Below are 27,679 nucleotides of genomic sequence, written 5' to 3' on the forward strand. Positions count from 1 at the left end.
AAACCTCAACTGCACAAAGCCTTGAGCAATCTCATCTACCTTTGCCATAAGCAGGACATTGAATTAGAGACTTCCAAAGATCCCTTCCAACCTCATTTATTCTACAATTCAAAGAAATGCCAGAGAGAAGCTGCAAGCCTTTCCTGGAGACATCTGAACTAGATAAAGTTGTAATGTATAATAAAAACAACTCTTTGTAAGCTTTTCATTGAATGTATGAGCTGGTGGCAGCGAGGAGCCTCCCAGCACACTGTGCTTCCCTCACTCCAGCATTTACCTCTGGACACAGGAACACATCTCTTCAGTTAAGACGCAAATACCACTCTCACACTAAAATTCAAGGTGTTTTAGTGGCATTGTAGGACTTAATACTTGTAGGAGGTGATAAAACATTCATGAGAGCAAGACTGTGAGATTAAATGGGTTAGGCTGACATTAAAAGACATTTTAAGGGACAGCCTTTTAAGGACCAGCTCTCTGCTCAAACACTACACAATCGTTTCCTCAAATCCTTTCGTGTATCCAACACGCAGAGAGATACACAAGGTGTGCACATCCCACCCTGGATCCTGTCTGGTTGCTGTAGTGGGAGAAAAAAAGCATGGATTAGATGCTGTCTGAATTGCAGGTGTCACCAGGTTTCGCATTGGTTTTTAATGCCTCCCTGTTACCGGAAAGTAACTATTGAGTTTCACCGAAGTCAAAAGCTCCTCTCAGGTTCGTTTTCCTTTCAGCTGCTCCAACACCTGTCTTGCCAAAATCCATCGAAGACAAAATCTATAGTTCCTAGGATTCACATTTTGGAATGGTTCCAAATGCAAAGGTTTCACCTTTAATACACTCTCGCAAGGCACACAGCAATCTCCCTGACTTTGCTGGTCCTGATCCAGATGGAAAAAAAAAACCCAAAGCACAAGCCAGTGTTTTTGCTGATCAGGATTACCTGACTTAGTATCAGCAGCCTTCAAGGACATGGTCTAACACACCCGAGTGGAAATCACCAGCGCTGGATGCAGTTCCCTTAAATCCTCTAAGCCTCTGCTTCTCTGCTGGAACAGCTAACTGCTGATAAACTCACTTTTAGACTATTTTCATAAAACTGAAGGTCAGCAAATGATTTGGTAATTAAATCTGTCACATAATTCTCAGCCTGATGCGTAACTCAAGCCAACTCCAGTGAGCAGAGTGGCAGGCAGGGTCGGCTGCCTGTCTGGAGGTGTGACAAGGCTGTGGGGTCAGCAGGCCTTGGTGACAGATTCCTCAGAGCCACATCTTGCAGCAAGCTGTGTTTTTCAGCCTCTCCAAGCCCTGCCTACCCCACACCCACTTCTGCAGAGTTTGTCCATGTTTAGTGACATGTTCTTGCTTTGGTGGATCCCTTGGCTCTGGACAAGTCATCCTCCAGCAGCTCAGAAGTCGCCCCTTGCCCGGGGTGGCTTTGCAGATGAAGGGTGAGAAGTTGCACCGATCAATTCCCAGGGTCTAAAATGCTCCTGACTCTTTTCAAAGTCACTGAAGAAACATAACAATCCTGCCCCCAAAAAAGTCTCTGAACTGGGGAGGTTATTCTGTTTTCAACCAGAGGAGGGCAACCACACACATTCACAACAGGCAGCATCCTACTGCCTGATACAGACAAGTGCACATTATTCCCATTCCCAACCACCAGAAGAGTTGTTTTATCTTTCCCATTCTGCCTGATTTATGTCTATTCCCTTCCTTGTGATATTTAAAGAACATCTCCCAGTAGAATCACAGAATGGTTTGGGTGGGAAAGGACCTTAAAGCTCATCCAGTGCCACCCCCTGCCATGGGCAGGGACACCTCCCACTACCCCACATTGCTCCAAGCCCTGTCCAATCTGGCCTTGGACATTTCCAGGGATCCAGGGGCAGCCACAGCTTCTCTGGGCACCCTGTGCCAAGGCCTCACCACATTCTGAGTAAAGAATTTCTTCCTGAAATCCAACCTAACTCTGCCCTTTGGCAGTTTAAAGTAGCAGAGTATATTCCCCTGCTAAAGAGAATTCCTCATTCCTCCTGCTCAGCAGCAATTCCAGCAGCCAGATCTAGAACCCATCGAGCTTGGCCCAACTGTGTGTGCCACTGACCTACAGAGAATTCATCAGTCCCAGCTGGAAAGTTGGGCACTGGGAGCAAGGAAACTGCTTGTGACATGGCTAAAAATATCAAAGGGACTGCGGATATTTTTCTCCCTCTTGTACTCCTGCCTGCCCTGCTCGCACAAACCCTTTGGAGCCTGGATCAGGCTGCGCTGATGCTCTCCCGCCAAGTTTGAATCATGAGATGGACGTGAAAGGGTCTGTCCAGGAGAGCACAACCACCCTAACTTTTATATCTTGAGGCAGAATATCCTGCAAGTAACGCCATTCCTCAGCATTTAGCTGGAAAACCCAGGGAAAGGCACAAGTTTGTGGGAGAGGCACCAGGTGACAGCTCTTCTCTCTCCCTGTGGACAATTCAACAGCACAAGGCACTGGAGTTACAGGATGAGACACAGGGATTCACTCAGTACACAAAATGGAAATTCAACAACCCCCATCAGCTCTGATTTTTAAGGACACTCATTTCTCCATCATCATTAAGCTCTGTGGTAAAAGCCACTTTACGAGCTCAGCTAATCTGGGATGCTGCTGTTGCATCATCACCTGATGTTGATAAACAACTATTAAAGAAAAAAAAAAAAGAGGCAAACAAATCCATGCTTCTCCTCTGGCCTGGGTGGTTTTCAGTACCATTATCAGTGAAAAAGGTGGTTTTTTCAGTACCATTACCACTGTGGTTTTGGTATGGGCTGTCATGGTCCCAAGGCCTGTTCTCTGGCCCAAAACCAGAGGTAGAACCCAGCCACTTTCATGCTCTTGAGCTTTCCTAAACACCCACAGACCACATCTGACTTGCCTTGGAGGTTTGATTCCTGGTTGTGCCAAGTTCTGGATCACATGGATCAATGGCAGCTGGCTGAGGTCACCGCTGGGTGGTTCCAGCCTGGACGAGCAAGTGAACAGGAGCAGCCTCCCATGTCCTAAACCTGAGCTGTGCATCCATCTGGGAGCAGAGCCTGGCCCCTGGCTGGGGAAGGATTGGGAATCTCAGTTTTCCACTATTCCACAGCATTCAGTAACAAATAAATCCCATGGACCACACGGGGAGGGTTATTACTCCAGCACATATAAAGGAGACGTTGAAGTGACAGGAACTTCCCTTCCCACCTTTTGTGGGGATAATACAAACCAGCAGAGCAGAAACACATCCAAAACATCTCTTTTCAAAGCAGCAACAGATTTTCCTGTCAAAGGAGAGATTTCACAAGGATGTCTTGGGCATGGGTGGATTCATGGCAAAACAGTGAAGCGATGCGAGAGACACACGACCGTTTCTCTTCTCCGAGTGTCGAGAAGCTTTCAGGAGATTTATAAAATTAGAGCTGCTTATGATGAACATCTCAAAGGGAAAGGGGAGAGAGGAAGTGCTTCCCCCACGCAGCTCTCCAGCAGCAGCTCCTGATTGTACTCAGTGGGAAACATGGAGCACTCTCAGCACCTTCCCTCCCATCGAGCTCCAGGCACAGGGGAAGCTCAGCAATTTGCAGGATTTGGGTCCTTTTTTTTGTTCCCCTTCCCTCTCTCCCTCCCCATCCTCCCTTTGACAACCACGGAAAGAAAGACTGAGGAGAACACAGCAATTAAGGAATTTGAAGCCTCGCTACCAGCTACTCTAAATGCAGGCACATGAAGCAGCAGGATTCTGCTGGTGACATTTGGACCACAAATGAAGTCCCCAAGAGTAATAAACAATCAGGTAAAGAAATCTGGAAAGAAATTACCCAGCACACCTCATCTTCCTGGTCCCCATGAGATCCATATAAAATGTGTTAATGCATCTGATTATGATCTAAATTATATACAGAGGCTCCTGCCAAACACTCTGTGAAGTTTCTTTATTGTTAAGTTGGAAGCTGTTTAAGAACGGTCCAGTCATCATGTTTCAAATTAGATTTGGGGAAAAAACATTTTCCTACTTTACTGCTGGCTCAGAACATGGGAAAAAGTCGGGATGTGGGTTTTCTACGCTGAAAAAAGAGCAGGAAGAGTGGGAACAGAACAGCAGAAGAGCCAGTCTGTTTCCTGTCCTTTACTGTCACCTGAGCTGTGTGGCTTTACTGTCCCCACACATGCCAGAGAATTACTGCAGCTTCAGACAGTTTTCTACACATTTTTTCCTGAAAGGGGGATAAAACACCAAGGTGTTCCCATACACACTCTCCACAGGCCCAAAAATTTTGAAAGAAAGGATTTCTGGAAGAGTCCTGCTGAGAAGACCTGGCAAAACACCATGTGAGATTTTCCTCACACCTGTGAGGGCTACCTGAGCTGTCACTTATGCTGCCTGTCCTTTGTGCTGCCTGGAGGCAGGTAAAAAAGCTGGGTTTCCCCCCAGCATGCTATACCAGGACTGGAACTTTTAAAAAAAATAGAGATACACCCCTCCCAGGTGTATGTGCAAATTCGGGAGAGCACCCATAGTTTCACCTGCAAGCCTGACAACCTCACATGTGCTGAAACCTCCCCCAGCCCAACCTGTGCTTTCTCTCCTGCTGGTGTCTGGCCAATCCTTTGCTCCATGGATCAGCACCTCCTTGCCTCTGCAGGGCTGGATTCCCAAGTCAGAAGGAGAGCCAAGGTCACCTTGCTCAGAGGAGCTGGATTTTAAACGGAGGGTCCCTGTATCTATTAGAAGTCTCCCATCCATTACCTATGCCCTTCCAAGCTCACAGCTGCAGCCACAACTGCATAAATCTGGACTAAGCAGGGCCCTGTGGAAGTGAAATAGGATATAAATAGTTCTTACAGGTTCATTTTGCTCTATACATGGATATAAATCATACACACACACACATATATATATGCCAGCTATCTGCCTGTACCTCATTGAATCATGCAATGATCTGGGCTGGAAGGGACTTTAAAGCTCATCCCATCCCACCCCTGCCATGGGCAGGGACATCTCCCACTATCCCAGGTTGATCCAAGCCCCATCCAGCCTGGCCTTGGACACTTCCAGGGATCCAGGGGCAGCCACAGCTTCTCTGGGAATTCTGTGCCAGGGCCTCACCACCACTCTTACAGTAAAGAATTTCTTCCTAATATCTCATCTAACCCTGCAGATCTGCAGGAAGTCAGGGATGAGAACAACCATTTCTAGCCACCCGTGGTAATGCAGTGGTTTAAACACCCAAAAAATGCTTTAATGTAGGATCACAGGCTGGATCCCAGCCAGGCAACAGCACTGCTTTTCAAGGAGTATTTATCTCCATAAAACACTTCCTGAACAACGTGCTCGGTGCTTGAAAACAAAGCCTTGCTAAACAACCAGGTTTTAACCTGGAATTCTGCATGTTGGCATTCTCTGCTGCTCCAGATGAGTCTGATTCCCTTACACAGCATGGTGATTTTCACTCTTTTTAAGAAGAAAAGGAATTTTCTCTTTCAGTTTAACTTTGAGGCAAGATGGAAGACCACAGCCTGGCCTCAAAGACGTGAGATCTTTTGAACTCCAAGTCAGCAGGCTCTCACAGGAGCTGAGCTCGAGGGCTGCTCTGGAATAAATCAAAAAAGATTTACTCTTTCACTTGAACAAGGCAGGAAAAAAACCTCCACAGATGCACAGATATGGGGTTGGGGGTGGGGAGACAGCTAAAATATTAAAAAAAAAATAAAAAAGGCAACTTAAGAATGCCGTGATGGTTTGATAGTCACAGTCCCATAAGCTAAACACCACCCTGCATGGTTGGATTTCCTGGAGGAAATCACAGGCACAGTTACTAAGCCTGCTGGAAGCAGTTCAGCCCAAGAATATAGGGAGCAGATGCTCCAAACACGACTCCCAAGGACACGGCGCTCCTGAAGAAATCCTCTGACAGAGAGTCAAAATGGGGGCTTGAACTGGCCGTGTGTCATTAGAGATGCAGCTGTGATTTCCTCCCAGAATAGCAGAGTTCAAGGCCAAAAGGGACCTTGAGAGCACCTAATGCGCTTCATCACAGCCCATCACACTTCATCCAAGTTTTCCTAAGAATAGGAGTCAGATTTAGCAGCCAGATTCCAACCCGAGTAACTCTGGTGGCTCCCGGACACAATCCACGTGCTGCTTCCACTCCAAAACTTGGGCTGACAGAGCAGCTTTGTGCAGGATGCTGCTGCCTCTTGGTGTCCTTGTGTCCCTGTGCCAGAAAATGCCATTCCCTGGAACAGGCAGGAGTGAAATGACTCCGTGCTCCAGCCCCTTTGCTTCACTCCTGACACCTCTGCTGGAGCCCACACTCATCAGTGGTTTTGACAATACTCCAGAGCTGGAGCTTGCCTGAAGGAGCTCAGCACAGGGCACAAAATCTCATCCTCTGGCTTCCTCACAGGAGTGAGAAGAAAACTGGAGAAGGAGAAATGTGCTGCTGGCAGCAATTCCAGCCTCTGCAGTGAGATTGGATGGCTCCCAGTCAGCCACACACCCCCGCAAGAGCTGTGCACCCATGGACTAATCCTCACACCTCAATTACAAAGAGTTTGGGGACAAGAATGTGCCCAGAGAATGATGCTAAAGAAGAAAAATGTTCAGAGCCCAACTTCCCTCTGAGCTGCGTGCAGGGATTTGGATCCCAAGGCACCCAGACACTGAGCTCAGACCATTAGTGACATTCAACACTGCTTTTAAAATCAGAATTTAAAACTGCTGAAACCAGAATATTGTGAAATGCTGCTTCTTCACCTGCAGCTCTGCCAAATGAATTTGGCTAAAACTTTCAGCAATTAATGGATGATTAAATGGAAGAGCTGATGGCCAAAAAATATGTAAGGGACTTGATTAAAGCTCTGGGGGTGACACTGTGCCCTATTTTTACAAGCTTTCCTCATCTCACCATTATTTCAACTGGACTATGGGGAGGAGGAGAGTGTTGTTAGAAGGGTGTGAGAAGTTCTGGCAAATTATATTAAAATCCAGCACAGGAAGAAGCAACTCAGCCCCAGGCATGGGGCAGCCTAACACAGCAGAGCTCCTGTGTGCTTTACCTGTTGTTCCTTGGCTCCTTGGCTCAGACCTGTCCCACATCCCACATTGACTCCTTGACCACCTCTCTTCTACTTCCCAGCGCTGATCTCAAGGGTTTCCCTCCTGTGCAACAGAAAAACCCAGACAAAACCACATGGACTTAAGAAATCAGTTATGTATGGCCTCGAGGCATTGTACAAGAGAGGCACTCTGACACAAACATTCCTTCTGGGCCTCTCCAAACAGGGACTGAGCAACGTGGGAGAGTGGAAGGTGGCCCTGTCCATGGCAGGGTGTGGAATGAGATGAGCTCTAAGGTCCCTTCCTGCCCAAACCATTCTGGGATTCTGTGATTTTTGACATGGTCTTAAGCCTGGAAGCTCCCACCGGCTTGACAATTTGGGCTGCTGGGGAGTAAGGGAGGCTGGAGGACACTAAAGGGGGAATCAGGCGCAAATGAGACCACCTGGAGAAGGGACATTGCAAATCTAAAAGGGATCAGATGTGGGTCACCAGCTCCATCAGCTCTGAGCCAGCTTCCAGGCATTCTCAGCTCCCTTCACACAAAACTCTTCCTCTACGACACCTGATAATTGACAGCTCCCAGGTTACATCCGTGTGATCATTTCCCACAAAAATACTGAATAAAAGCATCAACTCCACTGTTCTGTAAGTGCCAAGGTCCAAGAGGATCACTGCAAGCCACCCAGCCCGACCTGTTCTGTGACACACCACGAGTTCCACCCACCAAGTCCAGCCTCAAGCCCAGCAATTCCCCCCAATTCTTCATCCAGCTTTTTCCCTAGCTCAAATCCTCTCTCAGCCACATTTCTACTGCTATCAACCACCTGATCTCAGCAGACAAACATATAAAAAATTAAAAGAAAATAAAATACCTTTAGTTAAGAAAAACCCAAGGCTCCAGGATTATCCTTCGGTGGCGGGCGATGCCTTGGCCGTCAGTGGCATTTCCCTTTGTTTTAGAACAAAAGGGACCATCCACATCCTGCCTTCATCCTCCTACACAGCCTCTGGGACAGCAGAGCATCCCAACCTCCCTCTCCCCACCCTGACTCTCACTAATGTGTTCCATACTCAAAGCCTCTCCGCAGTCCCAGCTCCAACGCCGCTCCCAGCAGGGAGTCGGGGCTGGTCCTTGGAGGCTGGTGCTGCTTATAAGGGCTGCTTCCATCCCTGTCACTTCAGCTGGCAAAACACTTCCTGAGTGCCCACATCTTTGGGATACAAAAAGGAAACACATCATGATCGGAGCTCGTCTCTCCTGGCAGGCTGCGGGTCCTGGCACGGTTCCATCCGCACGCGGCTACAAAATGTTTGCAGAAACAAGAACAGCCACGACCCTTCTATCCCCTCCTTCCTTGCCTGATCGCAAAGCTTCTCCCAGAGTTCTCCAGAAATCACGAGTGAAGATGTTACTCAACAGCCACAGCTGAGGATTTCATTTCAACATGACCTGTGAAATATCCACTTCAAACCTCACCCACGCTGCACGAGCCCAGCATCTGCACAGCCCTCGCCGCCTCTCCTGGGTCTGGAGATGTTTTATGGCAAGCTTGGAATGCTGACAGTTTACAAAATAAAAATCTGTTGGTTTGGTTTTTTTTTCCCCAAAGCCACCAATTATTTTGAGTCTCTGAAACTCCGGCCACTTGGGGCAAAGGAGCCAAGGGACCAGAGCATCTGGCAATGGGATGCCCAAATCTATCAGGCAAACAAAGCACTCTCCTGAGAATCACAGAATGGTTTGGGTTGGAAGGAACCTCAAGGATCATCTCATTTCAACCCCCTGGGACACCTTCCATTAGAAGAGCGCTTAGAGGGTTTTTTTTAATTTTAATGTAAGCTCTGGAAAACCTCAGGTTCTTCATAGAACAAATGCCACTTTATGATTAAAGTGAAGTCCCCTCTCTAATAAACACTATATAATTAATATGATGTAAAAATCCCAGCATATATGAACATTTTATTCTGATCACTGTCATTAACAACAATAACAGCATCCCAGCGTAGGCTCACCCCAAAAAAAGGGTGGTTTCTCCTTACTTTCCACCAGAGAAGAGGAGGGAAGTAGCTGTTATAACTTCATTTTATATTTTATTAGTTTTTACAAACCACCTATGCTAAAAGGTTGCACCAGTAATTTAAACTGCGTTTGTCAGCAGAAGTGAAGGACATTGTGGGATACATTTTATTCCAGCTCTTTTATTGCCTGGCTCCTTGGAGTGATTCAAGCAGCTTAAGGATTTTAGAGGCACTGTCACAACAGTATCTGGCCCGTCGCAAGTTGCTATTTTAACAAAAAAAAAGTACCCAAAAACTCCAACTTTCAAAGAACTGGCTGGACCAGCAGAAGCTGTTCAAGACTCAGCAACCCCTGAATGCCACCAAATTATTCCCTCACAGGGACAGGCACTTTTTGCAATGTTATTCCCACTTGGCAGAAGGGGAGGGGGATCCATAAAACAGGGAAATGCTGATTTTTGCAGCTCTGCCAAACCACAGGAACACACAGAAACACGTCGTGACTCTCCCCACCCTCGGGAGCCAGCAGTGCTCTGTCACATCTGCTGGGACACAGACAGCAGGTGACAAGCTGGGGACAAGAGCACAACGAGGCTGGCACAGACCCAATCCAGGAAAGCTTCCAACAGTGCTGGCCAGAGGAGAAATGTTTTGAAGATTCCTGAGACAGCAGGCATCTGCTTTCTGTCCCAGCAGCACCCCGGCGTTCTCCTGGACTCTTCCCGATGGATGATCAAAAAGCAAATTAATTCCTTGAACTCAAGGACCAGCCCCTTCTCATCACAACCCCAAGCTGGTGGGAGATGCTGGTTTTCATCCCCATCCAGCTGCCCCGGACACCACGGGGCTGGAGGGGAAGAACATCCCACTGCTGAGATGTCTGCTGGCTGCTTGCCTGGCAGAGGACTCAATTCCAGACTCCATTAGGGAAACTATCCCAGAAAAACAGGGAAATGCTACTTTGTGGGAGGGTGGAATGAACAGGGCCATTCCTGGTCGAAGCACTGCAGTACTTTGGGCACCAGATAAATCTGAGTGACCTCAAAGCCCGGTGTGTCCCCATTGCTCCCCAGGATGCAGAGCTTTCCTGAGGTCCCCATCTCCTACCCACACACAGCAAGCCATGAGACACACGTGGGTCACCTTATCCCACCTCCTGGGGTGCTTGCAGAGAGGGGGGTGCAAGGCTGACAAACCTGGAAGGGCTCACAGGGCCATGGGGTCACCTGCACTGATCCCGGGTCACTCTGTGCCATAGGCAGAGGAGAGAAATCCTCACCCTCACCCCGTCCAACCTGACCTTGGACACTTCCAGGGGTGGCGCAGCCACAGCTTCTCTGGGCAACCTGTGCCAGGGCCTCCCCACCCTCACAGCCAAGAATTTCTTCCCAATATCCCATCCATCCCTGCCCTCTGGCAGTGGGAAGCCAGCAGATCTTCAGATGATGCCACACCAGTATTGGAGAATGGGTCATTCTCAACTGTCCCCCTTCAGCACATGCAGACACTGTGCCAGGAGAGCTCCATGTTCCCCAGAGCTTAAAATCTGTGAGGACAAGCAAAACTTAATTTGCAAAGAAAGATCCTTTAAGCAGAGGGAAAGTTCTCATACCCGGACTTGGACGTTTTTAAGTTTGGGACATGTTTTAATGTATTAAAAAAAGTTTTTCAGGTCATCTTTGATACAGAGTTGTCTGGGAGGGGTAGGCTGTCAGATGGTGTCTTAGCAAGGGAATATCTGTTCCCTGGGCACGGAGCCTTGTGAACTCCCTGTGGCACCTGCATATTCCGTGTTTGTACTCCAAGCCCCACGGACACTCCTTTGATGTGTTGCCATGTGGTGAGCTGGAGCTCCTAAAGGTCTCTGGAGATCACAGGATCTACGTGACAGGATGTATTTAGTGGATAAGGAGCCTTCCATCCTTTGAAACAGAACTTTGCTGTGTTATCTTGTTTAAAGAACATGTAAATTGCTTCTTTTTTCATGCAGAGAGCAGCTGTAGACAGATGCCCAGGAAGGATCCACGGGGAATCCAGCCCTGCTCTTACACACATGGTCTCCTCCTGGCCTCTCCAGCTCACTGCTCCAACATAAACAAGTGAGACCTACACCCTCCTGGAAATTAAACCCAGCCTCTCAGACATGTACACGGATCTCCTCCTGCCCCGCAGGAAACAGGGATGGAGAATTTGCAGCCCCAAGTGGCCCGGAGCAATCCCTGTTCATGGGGGCTGGGGAAGGCCAGGAGTGGAACACGCAGCACTAAGTGGCATCTTGGGATATTTAATGCTCTCAGTTTTCTTTTCTGATCTCATCTCTTCATTAGCCAGAGAAATTTGTCCATTTTCCTCTGCTCATCCTCACAGTGTTCACGAAAAAGCTTCTTCCTTTACTCCTGGTCACAAATGCATCCCAATCTGCTTCCATTTCACTCTTCCCTGACAATTAGCCCCACTTGCTTCCCTATTTTCTCTTCTTTCAAGGCTCTTATCCAGGCTGGTTTTTTCTTTCCCTCACCTGCCTGCACCACCATTACTTTTCCCACTGTCAGAGGTGCCAATCTAAAATTCACTTGAGTTATTTGAGCTCATTCTCCTGTACTAAGGCAGACAAATACTGCAGCCTAATACAGAAATATGCCCCTGGAAATCATTCCTGGGATGCAATGCTCCCACCTGAGCTGACGGCCAACGTGATGGAGACAAGCAACACAAGCCCAGACCCACAGCTCTGGAAAGCATTCCTGGCATTCCCATTCCAAGTGCCATTAAGGAGATGCCGAAGTCCAGCAGACGTCTGGACAACACAAAACATTAAACTGAGCTCTGATATTTAAGAGCAGAAAAGTTTCCCAGGCTAATTCAAGCAATGTGTCCCATAAAACCGGCAAAAAAACCATCAGGGTCCATTAACTGCATTTGCTCTCCAGCATTTGCTCCTGAATTGTTTATGCACAGAGGTTTCCCAGCATATTAATCCTCCAGAAAAGAACGTGTAAAACAGAGCTGGAAATGAAGGAGTGCTTGGGGATCCCGTTGTTATGAGTGGGATAAAGCAGGAGCGGCCTACGGGGGGAGAAATCCCCACAAGAAAACTCCAGAGAGCCACTATTTACATTCCCTTCCAGCAAACAAAATCCTACAAACAGGGAAATTAAAACCTGTTGTTGCAAGCAGAGACAAAGTCAAAGATTTCACAATCCTGCTGTGAGAAAGGAATTTTAACAGGCTGGTAGAGGATAAACTGTTAGTTTCTTCCATAAACCTGAACAAAACCAGTGGATTTCCCAGAAACAAATTGGGAAATTATCCTCTCGGCCCCAAGAGTCAAGTCCAAACCTGCCACCAAAGTTTCTCCTTGTACCTTCACAGACTTTGCCAGGCTGGGGTTCAGGCTCACAATCCAAATTCAGGCAGGTTGGAGATGCCCTAAAAGCTGCCGAGTCACCGGAAGGGAAAGGGATTTAAGCTAATAATTTACCTTACAGCTGACCAGGAGCTGCCAGCACACAAGGCAGGGTGGAACTCTCACTGGAAATGCTCCGCTGGAAGCTCCGTGTGTTCCCAGTCACCCAGTCCAGATGCCACAATTCCCCTTTCATGCCCTTGTGCAGGATAAACAGCTCTCCACCTTGACCTTTGGATGGCCAAGTGACCACTGAAATCCCAAAAGGACAAAGATCCCCTTTAAAAATCCCTAAGTTTCCTCAGCAAGCTCAAGTCTGCCAATCGAGCTGACAGAGAGGGCTTTGCATAAGAAAAGGAGGAATGCAGGGATTTCCAATGTGGAAATGAGGGTGGATAAGGAAAACAGGACATTTACTCTGGAACTGTTACCCCTAACATTTATCAACAAGGAGTAACAAGACAAAAAACCAATATTTAAACTGGATATTAGGAATAATTTCTTCTCCAAAAGGATTGTGCCAGCTCTGGCACAGCTGCCCAGGGCAGGGGGAGGAATCCCCATCCCTGGAGGGATTTAGAAGCTGTGTGGATGTGGCACTTGGAGATGTGGGTCAGTGGTGGCTTTGGCAGTGCTGAGGGAACAGTTGGACTCAATAATCTTAGAGAAGTCTTCCAGCCTAAATGATTCCATGATTAGGACTTACTTTGAGGGGAAAGAAGGATTTTTTTCATCCTTATCTAACTCAGAAAAAACTTCGTTAAAGAAACCACTTTGCACACACTTCAGAGGCTCAAGACATTCGGGGATAAAACTGGACCTTCAAATTAAGGTTCTTCACGTCCCTTTCCACCTGAACCCACAGCTGGGGATATTACAAATCCTTTTCACCTTAAACCAGTTACGTGGAACAAAGAATTAGCATGAAAGTGAGAGATGCTCAAATGAACTGCTGCAACGAAGAACTCGAGGCACGTTAGAATCTTACGGTTCTTCCTTCTCCAGCAGGAAGAACATTTAGAAGTAGCAACAATCCCCTTCCAGAAAATTGTCCTAAGCTTCCAGCCCACTGCCAAAATTCTTTCAAAAGGAACTGATCCAAGAAAGAACCTCCACCATTTTATGGTGCAAAGCCACCCTCTGTTCCACGACAGCATTTTGCTTTCACAGCAGAAAAAGTGCCTTGAGATTTTTGTCTTCAAGAAAGGCAATGGAAACTTTCCTTGCTCACTGCCACCAAACTGGTGTCGCCCTCTCTAGATCTCAGCATTCCCACGGGTAAAGAAAAAGCAAGTTCAACCTCCAAAGATACATTCAAAGAGGCAGCAAATCCAACCCTTCCTGGGAATTTGCTCCAGTGATTAATCCCAGCCCATGTCTACCTTTCAATGTCACCTTTCCCCATCCTCTCCAGGTCTCAGCAGTACCCAGCAGCCTCTCCCCAAAAATGGGACTCAAGTTTTGGTCTCTCTCCTGACCCATAAACACAGTGGGAGAGTTTAAAAGTTCAACTCTAGATCTTTTCACCCTGATCCAAAAGTTGCCCTGCTGCTCCTTCTGCAGGATCTCCAGCTTTTCCCACGTCTATTTTAACATACGGATATCAGAGCTAAATACGCTACTTGAACAGTATTTTCAGAAATGCAGTTTTTGGAGTAAAAACATCCTTTGGTCCTATTTCCCAGCTCACATGTCCGTAGATGGCATTAAACACTTTTTATTCTGGGAACTGAAGCAGATTTGGCTGCTCAGTCCAAGCACAAGTACCTTTGCACAGCGACTGCTCCTGAAGGGCTGAGCCCTCTGCCCCAGGCACAGCCCATGATGCTCCCTCCATCCTCCAGCTGAAAAATCATCTGCATTACTCCAAGTCATCTATCATATCCTGGGAACAATTTATTACTCTGCTGGTGTTGTGAACTCCACAGATTTCCTTGTTCTCTGTACTTGACGAAAACCACAAGAGCCAGGATGCAGCTACTCCTAAGAACCCTGATGATCACATTTGCAGCACTACAGCTTTATCACAGCCTTTCCGTGACTTTTATTTCCTATCCTGATGAAAAAAGAGCAGAGACAGAGGCTCACATGATCTTCACAACAGTTCTGATGCTGCCTGGTCACACAAAGATGAATTTGTTCAGTGCAGATCATGGAGAACCCACTCCTCCCTATAAGCACAAATTTTACACTCAATTTCTTTTCACTACAGACAAGAGAAAACTGATTAAGCAGAAGAGGTCCTTAAAAAATGAATCTTCTTATATGCTCTTTATCAAACAAAAATAGCCTGAAAAACTGGCAAATCTAAGTGGTTGCCCAGCAGATAAGACAAATCACCCTTCAGTGACTCTCACATTTCCCTCCCGCCGCGTGGAACTCCTGCAGGCCTTTGTCACCACAGGAACGATGGGTGGTGCCACCAGCAATGATGTTTAATTCTGTAACTTCAACACGTGCAAAAGCTTTATTGGAAGGTTGTTGAAGTCCAGAACCCTGCTGCATTTTGTCACAGGCTCCATCTCTAAGTCAAGCAGGCTGCTTGCTGGTTTGGTTTGTTACAGAAGAACAACTCCTGCATTAATTCCTGCTGGGCAAACTGAGCATGGGGGAGATGTGTGTTCATCTCAGCCATTCTGCAAGAAAAAATATCCTGAATCAGAAAGACAGACCCAGAATATTCTGTAATGCCCCACCATATTAATTTTTCTTGCAGGTCACCACCCACCTCTGTCACAGTGTCCCACAGTGGTAGGGAGGAGAAGAGAGATCCAACAGGCAGGAATTGTGCAGCAAGATTCTTTTTTAAAATTATTTTACAACTCTTTTTTAGACTTTTTTCTTCATAGTCTAATTGGTCAAAGGATCAGCCATCCCTTGGGGTGATTGTCTAAAATCCTAAAACATCCATTGTCAAAATATTTTTCTACTGTACTATAAACAAGACTTTGCAAGGTCTCAGGTGTTCATGGTTTATAGAACTCTACAAATACCTTCCGTGAGAGAGAAAAGTATCTCACGGGACTGGAAAGAAGCAAGAAAAATTCTTGCTAGCAGCAATATTTGTATCCACACACCTCCACCAAAAGAAAAAGAAGGGTGTCATCCCCACTGTCCGCCATGAGGCTCCAAGCCAAGAGCCCAATGCCCCATCCCACCTCCAGCCTGGATTCTTACAGAAATACAATTTGTACAGCTGTGTTTTCTGACACCTCTTTTAAAACCTTCTGAAGAGGTTTCAGCTCAAATCTGGCCTAGCATGAAGCTCTTAAGACACAAAGGTTGTGCCTCCACAAAGACAGGAGCCTCAGAGGACGGGCAAGGACCAGCAGCTGCTGCTCATGAGGGGATGCCTCAGATTCTAATATATCACAGAATGGTTTGGGTTGGAAGGGACCCTAAAGCTCATCCAGTTCCACCCCCTGCCACGGGCAGGGACAACTTCCACCATCCCAGGTTGCCCCAAACCTTATCCAGCCTGGCCTTAAACATTTCCACATTTATATACATTTTCTCATCTTTACCACCACACAGCTATATACACATACGTATTTTCACATACTCAGAGAGGGCAGGTCCCACTAAACTCCATCATCCTGCAAAACTAAATCCAGGGTGTCCAAAACCACTGCTCTGGGAACAGTATTTCTGAAGAGATTGTTTCCAGCAGCTTCCCCAAAATGACACAGTCCATGGGAACAGCAAGGACAGGATCCAACCCGAGGGTGATATTCAGTGATGATTAAGAAACACAGATTTTCTCCCTCCTCTCCCCCTTAATTCCCTGCCCCAATTCCCTCAGTGCTTCCAAATTGGCCCAGCTTTGGTGGATTTTTATGGGAACTGCAAAAGGGATATTTGCCAGCCATCCAATCATTGCTCCCAAGTGCAGAGGCACCGTGACTTGAATTGGTCACCCTGCCTTTATTTGTATTTATTTTTAATTGTAAGGGAATGTATTTTCTCAGTCTCATCCTCCAAAACAGCTGAGCAGTTTTCATTACAGTCTTCCCAAAAAGCACCAGCAAGCAACTAGTTGGAATGTTCCACCTGAAGCTTGACATAATATGAACAACTGAAAACAGGATTTTCAAACACAGGAAAAGCTTAGGAATGCCACCATTCCCCTCTCCCAGGTTAGGAACCTCCATCAATCCCCTCTCAGGGCTTTCTACCCACCCTTCTCTGCTGGTTTGATTTGCTTCAATACCCAGTTTAGGCTGCCTGCTCCTCTGGAATAGACCTCAACAGTGTATTTGTCCATAAAAAACACATCAGTGCTGCTTTGCACCCAAAGCCACCCATTTTAGCCATGGTTTCACTCAGCCACTCCAACAAGTTTTTAAAAATTCCCTTTCGGTGCCCACACACAGGCCACCAGCAGGATTTCTGAGCAGGCAGAACATGAATGTGTGTTGTGACACACGATGAACATTTCCATAATCGGGATTTCACGTTACTCAAAAGCAATTTGATGTTTGGTTTGGGATTTTTTTTTAAGTCTCCAGCAAACCCTGAAGCTGGGGATGAAGGAGAAGGGCAGGTCAAACATGGCCAGACCCCGTTTTTACATGATCCTTGGCCAACTCTGCTTCTCTATCACCAAGCTACAAAAAATTCTCTCTCACAAAAATCAGATGGCACCATAACCTGAGCCCACCATGAAAAATAAGGAATCAGGAGGGAAAGGGATGGGCAGGATGCTGATAAAATCTGATGCTGCCAGTCTTGTCAGCTCATTACTTGAGGCAGCCTGGGCTCCCCATGAGGTCCCATGAAGCACGAATGACTTAATCAAGGGACCTCCCTGGGGCTGAGGGAGATGCTCATGAATAACAGCATCAAATCAAAGCCTGGGAAATCAGTGGCATCCTATGGAAAATTGATGGGATCAGCTGGTAAATCCTTAAGCTGTTAAGTGGTGCCTTGCTCCTGCCTCATACCAAAAAATTGCCCTGAGCAGAGCTGGAGGCACAAGGAATGCTAAAAAGCCAAAAGTGGGGAGTTGGATTCCAGAAGTCTGCAGAAAACTGATCCACACCTTTGGAGAGTGCCACAAGGGACAGGACACAGGGAATGGCTTCCCACTGCCAGAGGGCAGGGATGGATGGGATATTGGAAAGGAATTCCTGGTTGTGGGGGTGAGGAGGGGCTGGGATGGAATTCCCAGGTAAGCTGTGGCTGCCCCTGGATCCCTGGGAGTGTCCAAGGCCAGGTTGGACGGGACTTGGAACAACTTGGGATGGTGGAAGGTGTCCCTGCCCATGGCAGGGGTGGAATGGGATGAGCTTCCAGGTCCTTCCAACCCAAACCATTCTGGGATTCCACGGTTCTAAGGCAGGAGCATCTGTGCACCTCTATGGGAACACAGTTTCCAAATTTATAAGCACATTTTTTGAGTAATCTCATTTCCAAGCCAACCTGGACAGCAGCTTTACAGTCACCAAGCGCCTTGGGCACACCCAGCGCTGCAAAATCTGCAATGACTTCAAATTCTTTACTAATAACATATTCTCCTTATTAATCTTCCCCAAATGATCCATACTGGGAATTTATGTATGACCCAGTATTAAAATCCACTGTAACTGTGTCTCTGAGCATGTCATGGAGCTTAAATACAGGCGAGCAGAGGGCATTAAGAGGCTGCTGAGAATCATTTTCTAGTACACTGGAAAGGACAAACTGTTTTTACGAGCGTGTGTTTTACAGTCTGTTTTTTCAAATTAAATCTAAAATAGTTCCCAGATAGAAGCTGCATCATTCCAACTTCAATCTAAGGAATATTTTATTTTAAAAAATAAAATAAAAAAAAGAGGTGAAGCATCAGAAAATATGACTTCACAGGAAGGCCAACAGTGTCTTGTGCTGCTCAGAGAGGACTCAGAGACATGGTGACAAAAACCCTAAAGACTTTTTTCTGAGCAAAGATTCAAATAATAAGGAAGCAGTCCTAAAACAGTGGCATCAAAGTTTGTCCTTAATTCCGCAATGAGTGCATCAAACTGTGGCAAATTTCTTTACAAAGCTCCAGGCATCCATGAGGCAGCTGGAGAAGGAAAAGGATTCCCTTGCCCACAGTGTTCTTATCCACTGCCTCCAAGTAGCTCTCCTTCTACAAATCAGTATTTTCCATTATTTTTAAGTATCCCATATAGCTCTACACAGCTCTAACCCTCTTCCCAACTCACAGCACCTCCAAAGCTGGAACTCAGCTTTTAATCAGCATCAGCAATGATGGTCCAGATCATCTCTGATTCCAGGGCTGGAGAGGTGATGCAGATCCCTCATGTTTTGTCAAGCAAACAAATACTTGGAAGAGCAGAGAGCAGGAGATGAAACCAGGATCCTTGGAGTTGCACATGGGGGCAAAAGTGCAATCAGCACCTGGCTTGATTTGCATCTCCCACAAATTGCACATATTTATAATTTGGTCAGGACAAACATAGGAGTGGTTTGATTACAGGACCCCAGGGATGGAAAAAGCAGCTCCCTTTGCAACTTCCAGCCTGGCTGCTGCAGGGGAGGAAGGAATAGGAGGGGAATCACTACAAATACCTCTCTTCCACAGTTCAGAGGGAACAATTCCCGTGCCCTACACACTGAGTATGGTTTGGTCTTACTCCCCCTCCAGTCAGGGTGGCCACACGCCTCTCCTAAACACCTCCTGGGTGTCTTGGCCATATCCCAGGCAAGAAACCATGGCCATCCATGGATCAACAGCAGCCCAGCCCTCCTCAGCATGTCACCCTCCATCCCCCCTGCCAGAGTCAGATCCCTAGGGGTCACCAGGGAACAGAGTGAAAACAAACAGATGTGCTTAGAAAGAAATGCTTGGGAGGAACTGAAAGCAGATTCACATCTCCCACCCTTTACTCTCATTTCCTCTCCTTGGACCTGACCTCCTGCCTGCTAATGCTGTCCTTACTCCAGCTTCTGGCTCCTACCCCAACCCTCTTAAACTCCTCATCCATCAAAAAATCACAGAATATCCAGAGTTAGACCCACCAGGATCTCAATCCAGCTCCTGACCCTGCACAGACACCCCAACAATCCCACCCTGTGCATCCCTGAGAGTGCTGTCCAAGCACTTCCAGAGCTCTGGCAGCTTTGGGGTTGTGACCATTCCCTGGGGAGCTGCTCCAGGGTCCAACATCCCTCTGAAGGAAGAACCTTTCCCTAATATCCAGGCTAACCTACCCCTGGCACAGCTCCAGCCATTCCCTGCGTCCTGTCCCTGGTCACAGAAAGCAGAGATCAGAGCTGCCCCACTGCTGCCCCTCAGGAAGAATTATCCAGCCACCCTCACACCTTCTTTTCGAAGCCCTCCCATCCACACCAAATTCCACCCCACATTACAAATTCTGCTGGGCACAGAGATCCCATTACAGCAAATTACCAACGTGCTGCCTGTGCTTTGCAGCTTAGAGGGGATCGAGTTATGCCCCAGCTCATGACACGTCAGTACCATCAGGAAAGCTCCACTCTGCCTCAGGAGGGACAAAACCATCCTGGACAAACTGGAGAGCTGAGAGGGAAGAGTTCTGATTGAAAAACAATCTCATAACTGGGTAGAAATAGTGCTGTCAGCAGCAGCAAGACACACCGTGCCGGAAGGAGTTATCTCTTCTCCAAACAATTTTAGGCAGCGCAGTCAGGAGTGGCAACACCAGCTTATTCCACACTTGTTCCCTCCTAAAATCAATTTTCCAGCCACACATCCATAGTTCATCTGCCAAGTGGCCCTGTCTTTGCTGCATTCACAGTTCTGACTCCCCTCAGTCGGAGCAGGGAGCTCTCCCTGGAGCTGGGATTAACACAGACATCTCTGAGCAGGGATCTTTCCCCTCTCCATGTCACCAGTCCCTCTCTCTTCTACCAGAATCACTGAACAGCCTCTTGAAACCCCAACCTCACGTGAGGTTCTGCCGGCAACCGCAGCACAAAGCGCAGGTTTCCATATTAATTTCTGCTCCCTGAAAACCCTAGGACACAACAAGAGCAGAATAATAACACCAATTACTGATATTTGATGCAGCAATTTCAGAGCCAATTAACATAATGAACCTCTGTCTCTTTCAGATGGGCAATCTCAGAACACTCCAGTTAAAGGTGAGGGGCTGAAGCACAGAACAGGAATGTTAAACACTGATTACAGGAAGGGAACTGTGAAAGATTTCCACACACTCCTTCCTCCAAAAATCCACCTCCCAGCCCCTCTCCACCTCCACACACACACAAAGGAGGACCTGTGGTATTTTTTATCTGTATTTTGATGGCACACTGAGGGATTAGAGTTGGAAGCTTTTTATGACAAAGTTGCAAGCCCAGCAGCCAAAGATTCGGAGGAAAAAGAAGAAAGGGAAAAACAGCAAGTTCTGGGTGAGAAGCAGCAGATTCCAGCTGCTGCATGAGAGAGAATCCCCTGCACCAGAGGAACAGATCCATCCCTCTCACAGGGAATATACCTGCAGCCACGTGTGCTGTTTGCTCCATGCTGTGCCCTCTGCAAAATGCGGCTACAGAGGCTACAAAGGACCCACACTTGAAACACATCTGTGACACTTCAAATCATCACAGAATGGTCTAGGTTTGAAGGGACCTTAAACATCATGTCATGAAAGACTCTTAAAAAATCAATCCTCCTGCCACAGGGGCAGGGACACCTTTCCACCATCCCAGGTTGCTCAAACCTGGCCTTGGACACTTCCAGGGATCCAGGGGCAGCTACAGCTTCTCTGGGCACCCTGTGCCACCCTCACAGCCAACAATTCCCTCCCAATATCCCATCTATCCCTGTCCTCTGGCACTGGGAAGCCATTCCCTGTGTCCTGTCCCTCCAGCCCTCGTCCCAAGTCCCTCTCCAGCTCTCCTGGAGCCCCTTTAGGCACTGGAAGGGGCTCTGAGGTCTCTCTGGATCCTTCTCCTCTCCAGGTGAACACCCCCAGCTCTCCCAGCCTGGCTCCAGAGCAGAGGGGCTCCAACCCTGGGAACATCTCTGTGGCCTCCTCTGGACCCACTCTTAACAGATCCACATCTCCCTTGTGCCAAGGACCCCTGTTTTGGAGGAAGAAGAACATCACCCTAACATTTAGCACATTAAGTGCTGGGGAAAGAACTTATGACTCGTGCCATGGGTAGGGGACTTGAGGGTGGCAAAGCTCAGGCCACCAGCGTGAGAAGGGGCTGATAAAGCCACACCACAGTAATGTGGATTTCCTGCTTTTGAAGCCACAGAAACGGTTTCAGTAATTTTTTTCTCTTCTTAGAAACTAACTAAAAGCGTGGGTACGGTGAGGGCAAACGGCACGAGAAGGAAGTAAAAAAACATAGGAGAAAAAAAGAACAAAATCAGGGTCATATGGCCTCTGCCTACAAAGTGAACCTGTCTCCTCATCCCCCATTCCTTATCCAGGACACTTCCCTCCTTTGCTTCCAACTCCACCATAATCCTCATTTCATTCTTGGACAGTTCTTACGCCTTTGTCCTTCTCTATCTCATCACAGAAGTGCTCCAGGAGGCTCCAGTAAATGCATTAGGATTTCTCCCTAAACTTTGTGTAGTCACCCCAAAAGGCTGATCCTTGCTGGAGCACTACACAAGACACACACGATACCCACAAAAACCAGGCAGCTCAAAAAGCCATAAATATAGAACATAAAAGCTCAAAAAGCCAGAAATATAAAAGATCCAAAACACTGGCTGTGCTTTACCCAGACACTTGAAGGGCACAAACTGCCCACGGGGTGGGGTTGGAACTACATCTTTGGGGTCCCTGAAAACCCAAATCCTGTGTTTCTGTGATTTCTTCTCCTGGGTAGAAAGGTTCCATCACATTTAATCACCATAAATCTCACAGTTCCTCAAATAATACAAATTGTAGACATATAAAATATGAGTCTAAGATTGTGAAATGAACAGAGTTTAATGCACTAAAGCTTGTGCTCTGTCACACGGAACCAAAAAAATCTACCCCATGATCCAGAAGAGGAGAAGGACCAAGGATGGGTTTCAATGAGCCTCAAATAAACAAACTGATGAAAATAACATGAGGTTTGATTTTCAGATAACGAGGTCACACCAGTACAATCTGAGTGCTGGAATGGCCACAGCCACGCTTTGGGTTAAGCTGTGGCTGCCCCATCCCTGGAAGTGTCCAACACCAGGTTGGAGCAACCTGGGATAGTGGAAGGTGTCCCTGCCCATGGCAGGGGTGGAATGGGATGAGCTTTAAGGTCCTTCCAGGCCAAACCATCTGTGATTCTAAGCTCAGTCATCACCTCCAAGCTGTCACATCAAACACAGCAAGCAGGAGTTTTGATGTTTATTTGGCTACAGACTAACAAGGAACCAGGCTGAACATGCCCACGGCTCTTGGTCACTGCCTTGGTGTACAACCAGAAGCACCAATTAACAGAACTTTGAGATACCTGAAGGCACTAATTAGGCCAATTAAGGCAAGAAAGAGCTAAATTACTTGCCGAGGGCCACAGAAGGCAGTGACCAAGTGGTGTTTAGGAGCCTTGTTCACAGCCCTGTTCTGCAAGCCGTGAGAGAACCCCCACAGAGCAATTCATGGGGGGACTGTGGGGTGAGAAAGCCAAAACCGACTTCCTTCCCCCTCCCTCCCTCTCTGCCCACAAAGACAAGAGTTTATGATGAGTTACTTCATGCAAGATGTACAACTTGATTTAAAACAGAAAGAAAACCAACAAAAGTCCCTCACCCCCAGTGCTCAGGGCACCTGAATGCTGCTGAAGGTCCACGCTCCTTTGTGAGTGAGCAAAGCTACAAACAGGAGGAAAAAATCCAACTTCCCATGTGTTTCAGGAGCAGGAAGCACTGCCAGGGATCTCCCAGCCAAGGATCTCCCATCCCAGCCTCACGAACCCCACTGCTGTGCCACATGAGGCTCTCCTGACCACACAGCTTCCTTGGGAAAGCACCTCCGGGAACAAAACAGAATAAAGCTTACAGGGCTCCACTGCCTATGACTCAGGTATCCTGATACTCCAATTACCCTGGAGATGGGAATAACTAATTAATAAGGAGTCATGGGATGGAAGGGAGCAGCTAGATATTTTGGGTTAATTTAATTACTTCACCTCAAAAGCATCCCGAAGCTCCAGCAACAAGGGATTCCCCTTACAGCATCCCCGAGCACAGCAATACTCACACTACCTGTATTCCAACCTCTCCTGCAGCTCCTGACATCTCCAGCGGCTACAGATTTCCCTGGGAGAGGTTTCTGGCAGCCTCGCTGGTTTTCAGTGTTAGGATGTAATAAAAAAGGAAATTCATGAATTGTCTGCAGCAATTTGAGGGAGATTTGTGGCCATAGCAACATTACTATAATCTGTGCTGCGGGGAACAAAAGCCACTTTGATCACGTCGTTCCCACCCTCCCCACCCCACCCATAAGGCTGGAAAACGCTGTCCAGACACTCCCCAGTCCCCAGATGTGCTCTCCCACTGGCTGCCCCGGACATGAAATCGCTGAAAAGGGGATTTGGAGTGACTCTGGAAGGTTGTGCAGCACATTCACCCTCCAGACATACCATCCCAAGCAACCACCCGCGACAGACCACGCTCCTGTGCTGCTTTAGGAAGGGGACAGTGCCTGGTTTTCCCAGTTATCCACCAAGCACCAGCCATCCCACAGCTCCCAGTGAGGAGCCTGTGACAGCGCTGACTGGGCTGGGGATGAGCTGAGGACACTCATTGTGCTGGTAACAGAAAATAAACAACTCACCCCGGGTTTATCGCTGTCGGTGCCACGTGGCTGCAGGTTCTCCCTGTTACTCACTACATTTCCTTACTCTGAAATTCATCCAGAGCATCTTTCGGCTCAGACAGGCTCTGGCAACGCTCCCGTGCCATGCCTAGCTGGGGGTCGAAGCTGCACTCAGGCCTGCAGGCACTCCTGTAATGCAAATAAAACGAACCAAACCACTGAGAAATTAATCTAACGAGCTGCCTGCCTGCTCCCTGTGCCGTACGGCTCCCACAAGGAAGATGCCTCCGGAGAGGCCGGGCTGCCCAGTGAGCTGAAGGCAGAGAGATTCGTATTAATGCTTTCACTATTTTTAGCGTCACAAATCAGGGAGAGCTGACTTGTGCTTCCTGCCCCCAGCAGCCACAACATCTGGGCTCTTTATGGTCATTCAAGCTCTTTTTCCCACAAGGCAGAGCCTGGAATGCGGCAAGGTGGAGCACTGGGAATGGGGAAGAGGCAGCAAACTTTCCAAATTAGTAGGCAAAAGCAGAGGGCTGCAGTAATTCCACAGCTGGGATAACTCAGCAGCAGTGATTACAATCTGCCCACTTAATTTGGCCCTGCAGTTTCTATTAGAGGCGCAGTAGGAGGAAATTCTTGTACAGTAGTTAAGGCAAGGGCCGGGTGTCGGGTGACTGGGGTTTGATTCCCAGCTGTGCCTCAGCCCTTCTGCGCAACCTCAGGGAACTCGCTCCGTCTGCTCCGGTTCCCTGGCTCGCAGCATTCCTTGGGAATTCACCAGGGAGCTCGTGGGTCACAAATAGCAACTGAGAGGAGAAATATAATCAAAAGCTACTTCCTGTTCAGCAGGATGTAAAGCATCTTACAAATTTGTTTGTAAGGCGACCAAAAGATGGAACTACTACACAAAACTGATTGATTGGCATCTTCCAACCATCTCAGTTTTATGGGAAGGAAAGGGCACAGCCTTGCTGAGCCATTCCCATAACCCCCACGCTACCAGGGAATCTATCTGAGAACACATGTCTTGATAGTCTCAAAATATGATCCTGGGAGACAGGAAAAATTAATCATGTTGTGCTGGTCTGACTTCAACTACTTCATAGCTCTGACTCTGAAATAAAATCTGAGCATGGGAGCAAGAAATGCCAGGAAGATACAAGGACTCAAATTTGAAGCTTAAAATTAAAAAAAAATAATTAAAAAAAGGGCATTGAACCCCGACAAGTTAAACACAATAAAACAATGAAAGGAAGGAGGAAAGGGTGCTTATTGCTGACCCCTCAATCATGTAGCTCTGAAGTTTGGGGGTTTTTTGGAAGACAACATATTCCAGTACTTCTGCTGGTTTTCCAGAGCAGGGGTAGAGTTCTTTGTAAAATGCTCTGAGGTCCTCAAAAAGGAGGCCAAAAAAAATTAATAATAGAACTTCCAGACCAAGACTTTCACTCCACATCAACTCTGAATTGTTGAGACAATGTATTAACCCCTCACAAGGGCTTCCACACCAGGGAAGCACTGTGGGGTAATCTGGAATAAAAAGTTGCAGTAGAAATGGGAACCCCTTGCCAGCATCTTCTCCCATCACCTTTCCATATCCAGACCCACCAGCAGCACAGGGATCCCATCAGTCCCTCAGCATGTTTGTGTTATGGGATGAGTGGCTCAGAGCCTCGGAAGAAAGGCAGTGCCACAGCAGCAGACTGAAGTCACCCTGTGCCGGTTGGAAGGCGAAACACGTAACCCTGAACAAAGCGAGGCCAGGAAACAGCCCCAGAGCTCTGCTCTGCTTTCAGGGGACGTGTCACGAGCAGCACTGGTGCCACTGACCTACTTATTCCCCCAAAAGGGCCACAGAAACAGGCAACAGCCCCAGCTCCTTGGCTGCTGCTGTGCCCGGCTCCCACAGCACCGAAATCTCTCTGGAAAATGCACTATAAGGAACAGAGAACAGGTGGGATCTTCCAAGACTGCTCCAGTTTTCCCAGAAATAACTGCTATTTTTGCCACTGTGTTACACAAGGGCAGAGCTGGAGCAAGGCTGTGTTTAGGAAATCCCATTTGCACCTCTGCCTTCCAACAGCAGCTTCTGTCCAATAATCTCCCTAAGGCTAAAAGCCCTCTGTAATCGTTCCAGGAGGAAAGGGCAGACAGGCTTCATTTTTTCAGGATGAAAGCTTGCAAAGCTGCAGGAGTGTTTCAAAAAATGATCATTCCCGCTCACCAATCCAAACCCACAGACAAGGACGTGGGAATGCTGAGGAGGAAGAGCCCGCACGGCGAGCGGCATCCCACAGCTCCAGCCTGCTGCTCCAGCCAGAGCCATCACCTCAGTGATCCAGGGTAAAAACATCGTTACTGAGAGCAAAACAGCCTAAGCTCATCCATTTGGCAACTCAGGAACACATCAGATACAAACAGGATACCAGGATGAGCCAAAATCATCGCAGAGCCCAACACCCCCTTCGTGGCACCTGGTGAGGTCTGAATCAAATCTGGAGCTGTGGCTTTATTTTGAGTCATGTTCAGAAGTTCAGTCCTAAAGGAGACCTTGCAAACAGAAAAAAGGCAAATGATCACTCCATAGTAACAAAGACACAAATCGACACCCACTAATTTAATTAATTAACTTAATAGTGCAGCCAGCAGGACCAGGGCAGTGATCATTCCTCTGTGCTGGCACTGTTGAGGCCTCCAGGCCTGGGAACAGCTTTGTGCCCCTCACGAGAAGGACATTGAGGGGCTGGAGCATGTCCAGGGAAGGGAATGGAGCTGGGGAAGGGGCTGGAGCCCCAGGAGCAACTGAGGGAGCTGGGAAAGGGGCTCAGCCTGGAGAAAAGGAGGCTCAGGGGGGACCCTGTGGCTCTGCACAACTCCCTGACAGGAGGGGGCAGCCAGGGGGGTCGGGCTCTGCTCCCGGGGAACAAGGGACTTACAAGCACGAGAGTGGGAGGCCAGCAGGTCTCTCGTTTCACTTTAAAGGAAAGAACTTCAGAAAACTCTTCCAATAAAAGTTTCCTGAACCTCAGCCACGACTTCTGAATCAACACTCCGGCAGCAGATTCCTCCTCTCTCCCAGCTGATGGTGTGATGGCTCTTTCCTTGCCAAACACCTGCTCATCACAAAGTGAAGCCGAGCACTTCATAGCCCGAACCAGACTCTGCAAAGATGTGAACCCACCATGCAAATGAGCCATTTGTTCAGGCTTCACACACAGCAGTCCTGGTTCCTTGATCCTCCATGGATCTGCCACTCGGCAGCAAGGCATAGCCTTGGTGGCTTGTGGGGGTCACTCCAAGTTAGAGAGACACAGTCTTGGTGACTTGTGGAGATCACTCCAAGCCAGGCCTTGGTGGCTCGTGGGGATCACTCCGAGCCAGGGAGGCACAACTGGAGCCCTGAGAGCTTCACTCAGTCCTGTATTCTT

The 27,679-nt window shown here is 47.8% G+C and overlaps 1 protein-coding gene across 4 annotated transcripts in view; it reads right to left on the bottom strand.

The window, feature by feature from the left end:
- EXTL3 (exostosin like glycosyltransferase 3) overlaps positions 1-27,679 on the bottom strand; it is a 112,003-nt gene that overhangs the window by 41,488 nt on the left and 42,836 nt on the right. The window contains exon 3 of one of the 4 annotated variants that reach the window (XM_082277200.1): positions 7,088-7,190. The exons of 2 other annotated variants lie outside the window; for them this stretch is intronic. The gene's annotated coding sequence lies outside the window, so the exon portion shown is untranslated. Of the gene's footprint in view, positions 1-7,087; positions 7,191-24,266; positions 24,438-27,679 lie in introns of all 4 variants that reach the window. One more of the 4 variants, XM_082277202.1, reaches the window with a different exon arrangement.

The sequence above is a fragment of the Coloeus monedula genome (genome assembly GCF_965178545.1).
Source record: "Coloeus monedula genome assembly, chromosome: 2".
Taxonomy (NCBI): domain Eukaryota; kingdom Metazoa; phylum Chordata; class Aves; order Passeriformes; family Corvidae; genus Coloeus; species Coloeus monedula.